This window comes from Grammomys surdaster, unplaced genomic scaffold (assembly GCF_004785775.1).
Source record: "Grammomys surdaster isolate TR1022 unplaced genomic scaffold, NIH_TR_1.0 132, whole genome shotgun sequence".
Classification (NCBI taxonomy): domain Eukaryota; kingdom Metazoa; phylum Chordata; class Mammalia; order Rodentia; family Muridae; genus Grammomys; species Grammomys surdaster.
Window position 1 is genome coordinate 1362909 of NW_021604590.1, and position 15077 is coordinate 1377985.

General features: G+C 39.4%; 2 non-coding genes across 2 annotated transcripts; one reads left to right on the top strand and one right to left on the bottom strand.

Moving 5' to 3' along the window:
• Positions 1–200: 200 nt before the first annotated feature.
• On the top strand, positions 201–329 carry LOC114616803. The gene has a single exon (XR_003710693.1). It is a non-coding gene; the product is annotated as a small nucleolar RNA SNORA17 (small nucleolar RNA).
• A 5064-nt stretch (positions 330–5393) lies between these two features.
• LOC114616799 lies at positions 5394–5502 on the bottom strand. Its single transcript, XR_003710690.1, has one exon. It is a non-coding gene; the product is annotated as a U6 spliceosomal RNA (small nuclear RNA).
• Between the last annotated feature and the right edge of the window lie 9575 nt (positions 5503–15077).

Genomic DNA, 15077 nt, shown 5'->3' on the forward strand with positions numbered 1-15077 from the left:
AAGGAAATGATTATTGACACTTTAATAGCTTTCATCTGAAGTAACAATGTACATAAATTATTTATTCTATAATTAAATTTGTCCAAATATTTTCTTTAAGAGTTTATCTTCTTGACAATGTACATTTATTGCAAAGCTACTTATAAAAGTAGAATATTAAACCTTATGTAAAATTTTAGAAAATTGGGAAAATCATTAAGCTTGCCCCCTAGAAACATTGCAGGTGTGGCTGCTATGTCACATGTCAGTAGGTGGCAGGGAGGAGAGAGGCTATGTCTACGCTCAGTGTTCTGACCTATGAACATCTGAACAATTAGTAGTCTAACACACTCTGAAAAAAAAAGCAAGCCTGAAACAACCACCTGTCCAGTGCCAGAGGGCTTGGACAGGGAGCTAGCCTGAGATGACCACCAGTCTGGCATCTCACAGGCCTGGACAAGCTCCCAGGACTGGAAGCAAGTCAGAGACTTGAAGAATCCTGAGACTGTAGACTCAGGCTGAAGTGAGCCCAAGACACATGACCTTCCCATGGGACCACTCAGGCAGGCTGGGTGAAAAGGGGGTCCAAGAAGACCATCAGACAAGCGCTAAGGAACCTGGACAGGAAACTAGCCTGAGATGACTACCAGTTTGGCACTGTGCAGGCCTGAAGAGGCAAGACCGTGTCCGAGATGAGCCCTGCCTGGTGCCATAATACATAAACAGGGAATATCATTTTCCTCACCAGCTGCAACACTCAAGAGAGTGGTCCTGCACCTTGCCTGGACAGCAGGGTAGATGTCGCCAGACTTTCGGCTACTTTATTGGTTCTTATTTCTACCACCCTTCTCCACCCTTATCTCTTCCAACCCCCACCCCTCAACACTAGGTAGAAAAGAAAGAAGGCTAGAGTGGAAAGAGGGCATTGATCTCCTCAGACTACTTCCTGCTGATTAGGGGCATCGAGTTCCTTGGGGCAATTTTGATCTTCCTTGCTAGGATATCTCCAACCAGCAACCACCAGCACCAAGAGCAGCAGCTCACTGCTCTCTGGGGGCTCTTGCATTTATATAGCCTCTCAAGAGTCTCCACAATTCTAAATGTCATACACTTGAAGAAACTATCCACAGCTGGCAAAATCATGCTCCTGCCAGAGCATGCAGCAAATCATAGCCAGCTGGTATGAACAATCTGAAGCAGCCCTTTATCCTATACCTGGGATTAAAACAAATACATATCCCCATAACATTTTTATGTTTTTAAAGACACCAAAATTCTCACTACAGGTAGAGCTGGTTATAGGGTAGCTAGTGAGCCATCTCTAAAGGCAGGAGAGCAGGAGAGCCAGCAAGCTATGAGTTCAGATGCCTCTCAGGCCTACATCCAGGTCTTCAGAATGATCCACCCCAATATCTACCCTATCAAGGAACTGCTGGAGTGCAGGAAGGGGCAGGTCCTACAGATCAAAAAAACACAGGGTCTCCATGACACAGGGCAGTAACAGGATATCTGAGAGGAGTCCCAGTGAGGTTCTAGTATTGATAGAGTAGCAGATGCCAGAGGCTTTGTACTAGACCAACAAACAATTGCAATGAACATCTCCAAGCAAAGGAGAATGAAGGGTGAACAAAACTGTATGTATACTGTGGGCCACTCTATGATGTACTACAACTTCCACAGTAAGGTTTTTTTTTTTCTCTGTTCTGGGAAGGTTGTAAGGGTGGAAGACAGGCACCAGGGAAGGAGAAGATGAATGGGACTGAGGTGCACGATGTGAAGCCCTCGAAGAATCAGCAAAAAGCTTTTTAATAAAAAAAGAAAAATATTAAGAAAATATTGGTGTCTCTACTGAATTTGATGGCAAATTCACAGTAATGGCTGACTGGTGAAAGAATTCATAATTATGCTGTTACACCATTCTGCCCATAAATATAAGATGGAAGGCAAGATGCAAAGATGAGAATATTTAATTCTTCCACATAATGAAATTATAAAGAAAATATTATTTCCATTATCATATTATCATCTTATTTTGCAATTGACGGTGTTAAGTGGAAAGAAAATTATACATGTATTTGTGCAAAAAAAAACTAAATAAATAAGATAAAGCCTCAGCCTAGGGAGCTGAAAGAAGGAAGATATTTTTTAAAATAATATGTAAAAATTATATACATAGCTTATCATTAAGTAGAAGCTCTGTGGAGGACTCACATCTCTCTCTTGGTCATCAGGAAAGCATAATTTCTAGTGTATATAATTAAGAAATATTTCAAGACAGTCTTCGATGACCTCTCCCTTGCTTTTTGTCATTCAGAATGTAAGTACAAGGCAAAGGAGAAAAAATGCAATGTGTTGACTTTTAGAAGCTTGGATATAAATGTTCGGGAGTTACATACATCATCCATCAGCTGGCTGGGGGCTCATTCACCCTACATGTACAGAAATCATGAGGAGGCAAGAAGGGCTTCAAATACTGGACTCTAGTAGCTCTCATTTCCTTCCAAGTTTGGAAATGCAGCAGGAGCAGGCTGAAACAGCAAATGACACTCCCTAATGTGACAGTCTCTATGAAGGCAGAGGGTCTGGGACCCTTGGCCCCTGCAGCAGCTACTGTAACAGCCCTCAGCCTGTATCTCCATGGAACCCTTGCCCCTGAAGAGTTAACTGTTCTCGTAACAGGGAAATTCCGGTCTTCCCTCCAATTTTCTCTCCTTAATGCCCTGCAACCATTTAGCTGCTTCTTCAGCTGCCCTGCCGATGGTTGCCTGACCTCTTCATTAGCTACCGGCAGAACTGACTTGGGGTGCCTGCCTCTGCCAGGCCTGCTTTCTGAAGCTGGAGTGGGAGCCAGGTAGCAGGCTGGTTAGTAACTGCTGGGTGCTGGGTGTGGCCAGGACCACTCAGATGCAAATATATACCACAGGCTGAATTCATGTGAGTGGAAAGGATCACCAACAGTCCTGATCTGTCAGGTCGTCAGGGATCAAACTATACCTGCTAATAATGCACATAGAAGTCCAAACTGGGAAAATGGATGTTACACAAATTTTAATTGTTTGAGATCCTAGTGCGGGTGAAAAGCCAAGTTCAAGCACCCTGGACCATTGCTAAGGCTGACAGAACTACTTCACCCATCAATTTGTCTGTTGCAGACATTCTGTACTCAGAACTGTGATCCCAGGACTCAGAAGTGTAAAGTGAGCTTTTAGAAAGCCCAGGGTTGAGGGTGTGAAGCCAGGCAGTATGTGATCCACTTGTAATGCACACCCAGGGTCCTCAACTAGCAAACTGACGTGGAGTTTATCATTTTTCATCTAGCAAGCTTCTGCTAAAGCTCTCTAGGTGAGCTTGCTTGCTTGTGCTGCCACTAAAGCTCTCTGGGGAGCTTGCTTGCTTGTTTTGTTACCAGTTCAGCCTACACGACTGAAGGTAGTCAAGGAAAGAGAAGTCTTTATTGAACTTGACATTGAAACACCGAAGTGTCTCAATGAGGCCAAGCAGCCCACCTTTAGAGCGTGAAAATGGGTATTCAGACCAATCATAACCACATTTGGCCAATCACACACTTCTTTAGGCCAATCACAGCAGCTTCATAATTTAACACCATGCAGAGCCATTAAGGCTGGTGTTTTGGATCAATGATGGCCTGTCCCTTAGTAGGTCCCAATCATAGTAGGTCTTACAACAGGAGACTTGCTCCACCTCTGGTAGGTGAAAAGGTTCACTGAGGTTTACAATTGTAAAATGTCTGCTACACAAATATTTCTAACAGCCCTGGCTGGGACAGTGGCTTCAAGAGCCAGGGCAATCAACTTCAGTCTTTTGCATAATCGTTTCAAGGCATCCATGGAGCATTCCAGGCAGCTGGCTGGTCCTGGGATAAGGGTCGTCCAGCTGGCTGTTACACTGATAGTGCTTTTGATCAAAGCAGCAAAGAGAGTTCAATAACTGCTAATTAGGAAGTCAAATTGATCCATCCCCAGTGTCTTGCTTTATTTACAGGAAAATGATCAGAAGGAATATTTACAACTTTAAATATAAAAAAGTTAGCATTAATACTAAAAGCAATTTTTAAAACACTTTAGCAATTCTTATATTTCCCTACTGCCCAGAGAAAGCTAATCTGGTTGTTTGTCTTGGTTACATCCTTCTAAAAGTCATCTTCAGGAGGCTCCTTTAACCCTTATCAACTGGACGTGGCACACTAGTCTGCCTACACTCTAGAACAGCAAGGGAGATTCAACCCAGCATGGAAGTACTCCAAAGGAAATATACCAGCCTACTAATGGATTAACCCAGTTGGAATCCAGGAGCAAAGGAATATGATTAATGTCCATATAAATCATCCTTCAAGATATCAAAGCAAACAGAAAAGCAGAAGTAAATATAGATGGAGAAATTACCCACCAAAAATATCTATAAAAATTAAATTTCAACAGCACTTAAACAGTAGAAAATTGAAATTTTTCCTTTTGTGGTCAAGAATAAGAAAAGGATGATAACAACATCACTAAAGAAGTAATGATTGGTAAAACAAAGATCAAAACCTATCGTCTACAATGAAATGATTGTGTACATTAAGGACACAAAAATTGCAAAGAAATACTTAGTTCTAACAAGTGAGTGGTAATAAGCTAGTTTATCATGGCTGTTAATGTCAGAAAAAGTCAACTATGTTAGTGTGCAAGTGAAAACAAAAGCTAAAATTTATTTTTAAAATATTTTATTACATATATTTATTTGTTTGCTTGTGAGGAGGGTACATGTGGAGGTCAGAAGACAGACAAACTTTTGGGTCAGCTCACTACCTCAACCATGTGGGTCTTACAAACCAACCCAGGTCATCAGGCCCAGCAGCAGGCACCTGTATCCCCTTAAAATCTTGTTAGTTAGCTTCAAGTCCAATTTGTGATTCCATTAAAAGCAAGGTTTCAGCACACATTAAAACTGTAGGACAAAGTGCAGTTTGCCCATCTGACAAAATGAGATCCATATTCAAACAACAGATGCCATGTGCAAAGTTTGCATCCTCAGAGACAGTCTGCTCAGAATGATCTCTGGAGAATGCATGTCTCCTAGGACATTCCCTCCTCTAAAATCTATTAAAATATTTAGCATTTATAACAAAATAAACCTATAAAATATCAAGGAATAACCTGACTAATCAATGTCTGATAATATAGACAGTTATAAAAATCTTATTGATAAAAATTAAAGAAAATTTAACTATATGTAAATATAAGCCATATTATAGATCAGGAGATCAAATGCTGAAAGGTACTCTTCCCCTCAAAATCACAATGTATAGATTAATTCAACTCTAGGAAAATCACAGTTGAATCTGAAAATCTTGTTTTAAAATATATAAAATTGAAAAGGCTAATAATTGCCTGTAATTCATTTATTGTTTGTTTATAAATATGAACTGCTTCCAGAATTTGCATGTTATCCTTGTACAAGAGTCATGACAAACTTCTCTGTATTGCTTCAGTTTTAGTAGATTTGCTACCAAAATGAGAACAATAGCCTATATTTTTTTTAAAGAACATATTTTATTTGACAAAACAAATATGTCAGAAAATCAACACATCATAATTTCAGAGTATTTGAAAAGTGTAGCATTTGCCCAAGAATAGATAAATGTGTTAATGGAACAGAACTCTCAGTTATAAATCTAGTCAGAAATGGCCTCTTCATTTAAACTCATTTTACAATACATCAGAGAAAGAAACAACCTTTCAATAAGCAGATGAAGACATCCGTGGAGAAAGATGACACAAGGCTATGTCGTACCTTTCACAAACACTCCCAAGCAAGTCTTATCCCAGATTACGCATGAAGCAGAAATTTGTGTAGAAGACATTTATTAAGACATGTTCTGAAGTTCAGCACTCAAGACAAGGGTTAGTCACGTAAAGGACTCAACTACAGTGTTCTCACTCCAAAGGCCTCTATTAAGCTCAGGAAATGAGCTGACCTTCAGAATTGACCAAAATGTAGGAAAGGGGCCAAGACTTTTGACCATTCATTGAGCAGGCATTGGACACAGGTTACTACAGGGAAGAGGCAGAATTTTGGGCAGAGTGACTTTCTTAGGAGATTCGTAGAAAGAGCCCTGTACAAGACCCCAACTCAGAGTTATCAGTCAACAATACTCCTTGGAAATAGAGAAAGAAGTCTTAGTATTCAGTGAATCAGGGATGGCTAGGTCAGCTTCCACATAGGGAAAAGAAAAGAAATGTCCCTGGAGATGATGTGCAGAAAATATCTTCATGATTCTAATGCAGAGAAACATTTCTTAGATGCAGTACATAGAGTTGGAGTAGATTCATAGGCCAAGTGCTTCCCTAGCACACTGCAAAGCCCTGGTCTCAATCCACAGACACACACACACACACACACCAAAAACACTAAACATAAATACAAAGGTGACAGACAGGACTATAGAAAAGGGAACTATTAAGAAAATAAAAGGCAAGCCATGGAATGGGAGAAAATACCTGTAACGACATAGAATAACAGAAAATTTCTACAAAGTTAAATAGTTCTGGTTCCCCAAAATGAAGTGTGAATGACCAGCAGAGCTAACAAGCACAGTCATTATCACACAGTAATGAACAGGTGTCAAAACTGTTGCCTGCAAGCCTACCTATAAGAACCCAGTGATCAGAGTTCTACTAAATGCACCCAATCAAAAGGAACATGATATAACTCAATGTACACTCTCCTTGATTAGGTGTACACACTAGGCAGTGTGCTGGTTAGTGTTTGTCAACACTATTTCTATCTGGAAAGAGGGGATATCAATCATAGAAATGTCTCCTTTCGTTGGTCTGTGGGAATGTGGGTATATTTTCTTAATAGCTAATTGATGTAGAAGAAGCCAAACCCACTGTAGGCAGTAACACCTCTGGGTAGCTGGGTCTGAGCCACAGAAAAAAGGTAGCTGAGCAAGCCAGGGAAAACAAGCCAGCAAGCAGTGTTCTTCCATGGTTTTTGCTTTAGTTCCTGCCTCCAGTTCTAGCCCTGAATTCGCTCAGTGGTGGACTGTTGCCTAGGAGATGTTGGATAAACAAATGCTTTCCTATCCCACATTGCTTCTGGTCATGTGTTTATCACAGCAACACAAAACCATACTGGAACAGAAAGAACCAAAATCCCTTGTTTTCACATTGGGATGACTTCAGTCTCCTGCACTTCTCTACTTCACTCAACCTCGGGAACTATTGATTATTTTCTGTATTGCTTTTTCTCTAAAGAAACTGAACCTCTTTTATCTTTGTTCCCTCTTTCCCAAATTATTCTCAATTGATTTACAAATTATCTCATCATACCCTTTAAACAAAAGAGATGCTCTATAAAATTAGCAAACTAAATACACCCACATCACCCAGATCTTTGAGAAAAGTTTTTTAAATGGTTGTCAAAATAGTAAGCACATAGAATTATACTAATACTACTGCATGTGGCGAGCCTGCTGTAATACAGAACTATGGTTGCTCCTTTAGGCTTCCCCTTAATCTTCAGATGTATTGTACAGAGAACTGAAAAGTGTACACCACAGAATTCATTTTCTTGGGACTGTCAGGAGCTCTGTGACCAGACACAGTAGGTCATGGGTTTGATCCCTAATACTGAAAATTGATGAATAAACAGATCAGTGAATAAATAAATTAATTAAAATTTATAGTACTTAAAGAAAATTGTTTCATGTTGCTTTAAAGGACACTAAGAAACATCGTATAAAAGTTAAATCTTGTTGTAGTAAATTTTTTATTAATCATTTTATTCATTTACATTTCAAATGATATACTCCTTCCAAGTTACCCTGCCACAACCCCCGTATCCCATCCCTCTTTCACCCCTCCTCATGTTGTAGTAACTTTATGGGAGGTTTCTATCCCCACTCTATCCTATTTATCTCCTTAGTAAATGACTACAGACACCAGATTTTATTAACAAGCTGCTGGCTTGTGCTGGACAGGTTCTGAGCTATTCCAACCCAACTAGTCTATTAATGACCATATAAATGTCCCATTATTTGCCAACTGGGTATCGCTTTGTTCCATGTGTGTCCTCAGGGTGAGTTTCTCTTGGTCACATGCTCATGGTCCATCCTGCCTCATGGTGAACTTTTTCTTCTCCTCTCCTTTTTCCTTCTCTTTCCTCGTTGTCCCTACCTGAGATGTCCCCAGTTGATCCAAAATCCTGTCTTCCTCTCTCCCCTGCCCAGTCATAGTCTCTAGCTTTTTTTTTTAACCTGTCAGGGGCAGCCCTGCTTATACACTGAAGCCCTAAAATCAGCAATAGGCCTAAGTCAGCCGGCTAACACAAAGTCTTAGTCTCTATGGAAAAACACTGAAACAGATAGCTATAAGATATTGTAAACAGGCAGCTTTGGTGGAAATTTACCAGCCTGGATAGGAACAAGTAGTCATAGGTCTTATGGATAATCATAGACCTTGGGTAGCTTTGGTGGATAGTACCAACTTAGATAAGGACAAGTGAATCATAGGCGGAGTCATAGTGACCCATACCCTGAAACTTCACCCAGCTGACACTTTGAATTGGAAGATATCTGTACTCCCCCTGAACACCTATGCTCCTGCGTCATCCCCTTCCCCACATCCTGCCTTTTTGTGTGTATAACCTGTGTGTGAAAAAGTAAAAATTATGAATTGATCAGACTATAGACAAATCGTGGGTCTTTGCGTTCATCTGTTTCCCCCATCCTCTCTTTCACGTGGCCTCCCCGGACCCCTGTCTACTGCCCTGTTAGATGGGGCATTTACCAATCAGGGATTATTAGGGGATGTTCTTTACATCACATTGGCCAATACAATGCTCATGTCCAGACTGCAGCCTAATCTTGGGGTACAGAATGCATTATCTGAATACACAGTGCACAAAACCAATCCCAACAAAATCTGTTTTCGTGTCTTCTATTAATCTGTTCCTTATTTATTTTTCTTAGTATCATTTTTCTTTGAATTATCATCAGGAAAATCTAAAGGCATATTGATAAGAGGTTAGAGAGATGGATCAACAAATAATACCCTTTTCTATGAAAGCATGGGGACCTTGGATTAGATCCCAGCACCAATATAAAAATCCAGTTATGCCTGCACATATAGCTGTAACTTCAGAGCTTGAGGAAGCATGGGGTTGAGAGATAGAGAGCAGGAGGATTGCTGGGGCTTGCTAAATTCCACTCTAGCTCCAGGTTCAGTGAGAGAGACTGTCTCAAAAGAGTAACAGAAACAGGGAGAACAAGATACCCAAAATCCTCTGCTAGCCTCAGTACATGTGTATGGACATGAACACCATATACATATGTATACAACACACACACAAACACACAAGCCAGCACACACATGCACGTGCACATATACACACATACACACATGCACACACACACACATGCACACACAGTTTTGGCAGCTAAGAGAATGTCATCCATTATGCCTTCCCAAGTCTGTTATTGCACTATGAAAATAGAAAGTCTTCCTGGAAACAAAAGTGCTCTCTCTCCCAGTGAGAGCAAGGGAGACTGCAAGACTGAGGAGAGCATGTTCTCCTGAATTTGTCCAAATTTGGAATTCTGTAGTCACTTCTGTTGCCTAAGTTTTCAGTTTTATCTACATCAGTGGAAAAGACTGATGTGATATTGTCACTACTTCAAGGAGGGGACACATAGCAAAACTACTTAAATACATGAATGGAGGTACAGACATATCCACAAGGTTCACCATTAACCTCTCTCCTGGGAAGCTGGTCTTAAGTAGTTCTCCAGATGGCCTCATGCACTGAATGGCTATTTGAACTCTGTTGGTATCTTCTATTAGCACTCATTAGCAAACATGAGATCTTTCTGTTGCTGAGAGTGTCAGCTCTGATTACAGGATGAGAACAGAACAGCTTCTTTGACCAAATTACATCTTGGCACTTACAGCTGTGATCCACTTTCCAATGATTATTTCAAAACCCATTAAAATGAAGAAAATCAAGAGGGTGATTCTCATCTGAAACCATTAGATGCAAAGTCGTGTCTTGCTCTCAGACTGACACTGTTCAAAAAGACAAATACCCAACATTGAGGCTCACGAACAAAAGCAAGAATGTTCCCACATAAACCCTTTGTCCAGGACTTGCACGGATCCTTGCTGCTTCACCTTTGCTTTCTTGTTTAAATTGGAAACATAACAAGCAGCCGGCAAAGGCTATATCAAGCTTTTACCTTGTCTTGAGTAGAAAAGTAGACATCAATTCCTGGGTGGTATTGCCTTTGAAATGTTTCTCCCCATCCTTAAAGGTAAACCCTGCAGAAATCTCAAAGGATGCCGTTGATCTGCTAGTCTTTCAAGAACAGAGAAGATTGTGGTTAGCTAACTAATGAGGCATCATACTTTGAAAGCTACTTGTACCCGGTCTTAGGAAACAGTGCTGAAAATGTGAAGAAGAGAGCTTAGAAATCAAATACTGCTGTACTAAGGGACCTGACTTCTGTCACAACAGTGGGGAAAAAGGACAAAACAATTCACTTGGAGTCAAGACAGTGACTTTGCTTGAACTCATTTCATTAGTGCCCTGTTTTATTGAGACTCCGTGTCAAATAAATACAAGAATTTTATAAACCTATTAATACCAGCTCAGCTTTGAACCTTTATTTTAATTTCAATATTATAAATAAGGGCTATCAACATACATTATTATAAAATCATACAGAATCATGGTGCTTAAAATAGTCAAGGAAAGCTTTAGATTTCAGAATACCCTAACTGCATGCAAGACAATGAGAAGCACCTTTTAGCAACTTCAAAATCTCTCTTGAACACTGAACACCTGAACATGTTTTTCCTTCATATATATATATATATATATATATATATATATATATATGAACTTTCTGTCTGGATGGAAATAATACAAAAAGCTCTAGAAGAACACTAAAAATTATATCCATATATTGTTATGTGGGAATTCAGTGTATATAACATTTAGATGTAAACATTTTTAAAGAAATAAAAGTTAATGGAGAGTGAACTAAAACAACAGTGGTCTCAGCAGACTTTTAGGACTGGCTTATATCGGATACTACAAGTGAATTTAGTAAAACTCTCAGATGAATAATGAATGTGTGGTACATGGCTACCACATGGCCATGGGTAAGTACCTGGCCCCAGCTAGTGGTGCTATATGGGGAAGTTGTGGAACCTTTGAGTAGCATGGGTGGTGGGGGTCAGTGACTAGAGGTGGAACTCTCAGGGCCATAGCCTGGCCTCTTTCTGACCTGAGGGCTGTGGTTTTGCCTAGCACCAAAATCTTCAATAAGCTGCCTCAATGGATTCGATCCAACTGTGATAACTTTCTGCCATGAGAGACTGTTCTCCTTGAGCCAGGAGTCAGAATAAATCATTCTCCCTCCTTAAATTCTTTCTGAAAAGAATTTGGTCTACAGAGAAAAAAGTAACCAATTTAGAAATCAACAGAAGAGTGTTACAGATTTAACTGGATGTCTGCATGTACAAGGATGCAAATAGATCCATATCTATCACCCTACACAAAACTCACGTCCCAGAAGATCAAAGACCCCCAACATAAAAGTGGATACACTAAATCTGATAAGAGGGAAACTGGTAAATAGCCTTGAATGCATAGGCACAAGAGACAACTTCCTGAACAGAACATTACCAGCTTAGGCACTAAGATCAACAATTAATAAATGGGACCTCATGAAACAGAAAAGCTTCTGTAAGGCAAAGGAAATCTTCAATAGAACAAAACATCAGCCTACGGAATGAGAAAAGTTCTTTATCAACCCTATATCCAATAGAGGGATGATATACACAGTAAATAAAGAACTCAAGAAAGTATACATCAATGAACCAAATAACCCAATTTAAAACACGGAGTACAGATGTAAACAGAATTATCAACAGAGGACTCTATAATGGATAGGAAGCATCTAAAGAAATGTTCAACATCCTTAGTCATCAGGGAAATGCAAATCAGAATGATTCTGAGTTTCCATCTTACACCCCTGAGAATGACTAAGATCAAAAACTCAAGCAGCAGCACATGATGGCCAGGATGTGGGAAGAGGAACACTCCTCCATTTCTGGTGGGAGTACAAACTTGTACAACCACTTTGGAAATCAATTTGGCAGTTTCTCAGAAAATTGGGAATAGTTCTACCTCAAGATCCAGCTATACCACTTCCTGGATATATACCCAAAACATGCTCCATGATTCCACAAAGAACATTTGCTCAACTATGTTGATAGCATCTTTATTAGTAATAGTCAGAAACTGGAAACAACCTATATATCCCTCAACTGAAGAAAGGATAAAGAAAATGTGGTTCATTTACACAATGGAATGTTACTATACTATTAAAAACAATGGCATCATGAAATTTGGGACAAATGGATGGAACTACAAAAGATCATCCAGTGAAATAATCCAGCCCCAGAAAGACATGTATGGCATGTACTCACTTATAAGTGGACATTAGCCATAAAGTATAGGATAACCAGGCTATAATCAATAGATCCTTTCTCCTGTGTTCATTTGCCTCCCACTTCCTCTCTTGGAGCCCTTCCAAATTATTTCATTTCCCACTTCCTATCACCTATATCATTCCACAACTATCCATGGTCCCTTTATACTTCCCTGGGTTCTGTAATAATACCATATTAAATACTCACATCTGAGAACTGAAGTTAGGAACCACTAATGAGAGAGAATATGTAGCAGTTGTCTGAGACTGAGTTCACTCCAATATAATATTTTCTAGTTTCATCCACTTACCTATGAATTTCATGATTTCATTACAGTTGACTAGTATTCTACTGTATATATGTACCACATTTTTTATTGGATATTTTATTTACATTTCAAATGTTATCCCCTTTCCCAGTTTCCCCTCCAGAAACCCCCTATTCCATTCCCCTTCCCCTTGTTTCTATGAGGGTGCTCCCTCACCCACCAACTCTTTCCTTCCTCCCTGCCCTAGCATTCCCCTACACTAGGTCATCGAGCCTTCACAGGACCAAGGGCCTGGCTCAGCCGTTAAAGGCTAGATTCACAACCAAAAAATATGTACCACATTTTTATTATCCATTCATCTTTTGACAAAGATTTTGATTGATTCCATTCCCTGGACATTGTAAATGATGTAGCTGTGAATGACGTAGCTATGAATTAGGCATGTGCAAAGGGAGTGGTAAAGTTGGATAAATGCTCCTTTAAACCACAGACTGATAGCCCTCCAGTACCAAGCATTAAAAATACTCATTTTGAATAGTTAATCAAAGTAGTCCAAGTGATTTCCAAAACAAAGTAGATAGTTGATATAGCCTTTGATTGCCCCTCTGGGATTAATGGTTGGTCTCTATTGCTGAAGACACCACATATATGCAGGAAACGTGACTCAGATGATTCTAACTGGATCTGAACTAAAGCCTCTTTCCAGTAGTCTAGTTTCAACTGTTTCAGAAAATACTATGCAAGCTGCCAAGAGAAGGAAGCAATTAAACAATTCTACCCAATTGCAACACCTATGAACTACAATGATTACTAGCATGGCGAGATACACATAAGGGTATCTTGGCAGTAAAAGTCAGTCACACTTCGGTGGTAACCAACAACTTTCGAGTTGGATTTAAGGCCCACTCAACAGAAAAGAAATAATGCCTCCTACTGGAAACCTAGCCAACATTCTGAGGCTAGTGAAGTCATAGAAAAGAATTTGTTACTTTCACTTGGCACTCCAGTCAGGACATTTCATTGAGACCATCACTGACATTAGGCAAATTTGCAACAATATCAAACCAACTAAGCCCAACTGGTGATATGTGTTTCTGTCTGCCATCTTTAATGCTTATTATGAGGGTTCCCCCTTGATTCTGGCACCTAGAGGCCATCTGTGAGATAGAGTCTGCAAAATGCAACCTCCATTCTCTCCTTGAAAATGGTATTTTGAGTTTTGTACTGTTCTGGCTGCTTATAGAACTTCTCAGTACGATAATGCTCAGGAATACAAAACAGCCTTCCTTCAGGAAAGTTTCCCTTTGGCACCAACCACATTTGCTTCAACTGGAAAGTGTGCTCAGAAGAATCCTGACCTGGAGCTCTATTGATGTTTCTGAACATCTTCTAGAAGCCTAGTGAAGATCAATTATTGATAACATGTTAAAGACCACACCTTCCTTTGTAAAGAACATCATTGCTTTTTCATTAAATGCTTCTCTCCATTAAGACCTGTACCACCAATATTTTATTATTTTATTTTATTTTATTTTATTTTATTTTATTTTATTTTATTTTATTTTATTTTATTATTTTATTTTATTTGCTGGCATTCTTCTGAAAAGTTTACTGCTAGTCATGTTGCCCAGATATTGAGCAAAGACCCTTCTCAGTAATCTAGCTCAGCATATGAAGTGGGTCACAAAGATCCAACTCCCTTTAGTGGCTAGAGAATCCAAACTTATCTCAGGCTCATGGAAATTCCCCAACTTGCCTTTAAACATATTTTCTATGGTGTAATTCTTGGTTTTCAATTGTTTACACAGTACTTCATTTTGACTCCTGGCAGTCATAATCAAATATCATCAATCTACTGTATTGATCAAAGCCCAATTAGTACTGATGTACAAACTGCTCTAAGTGACTCTAAAGTGGCCACAGACTGTGAAACTAGACTAGATGCTAGATGTGGAACACTTCTAACATCAGACATTCTTTTTGAGTAGAAAATTTAAAAATGAACATGCATACTGAAATGCAAATATGGATAAAGTAAAAATGATAGACATGTATGAAAAGCCATGATGAAACCTATTATTTTGTAGGCTAACAAAAAATAAACTAAGAAAAAAGAATGATTGAAACAATGTATTTTTTTCACTAAATGGATTTCATGTCCATTGATTTGAAGAGAGATTGGACATTCCATATTCTTTCTGTCTTCTCCCCTGCCAACCCAAACTATAGCCATGGTTGGCTCTAGACTTTGCAATATACTATATATCCTATTGAGAAAACCAGGAACCAGCCCCCACTCTTTCTCCTCCCTTCCCCTCTCTTCTTTTTTA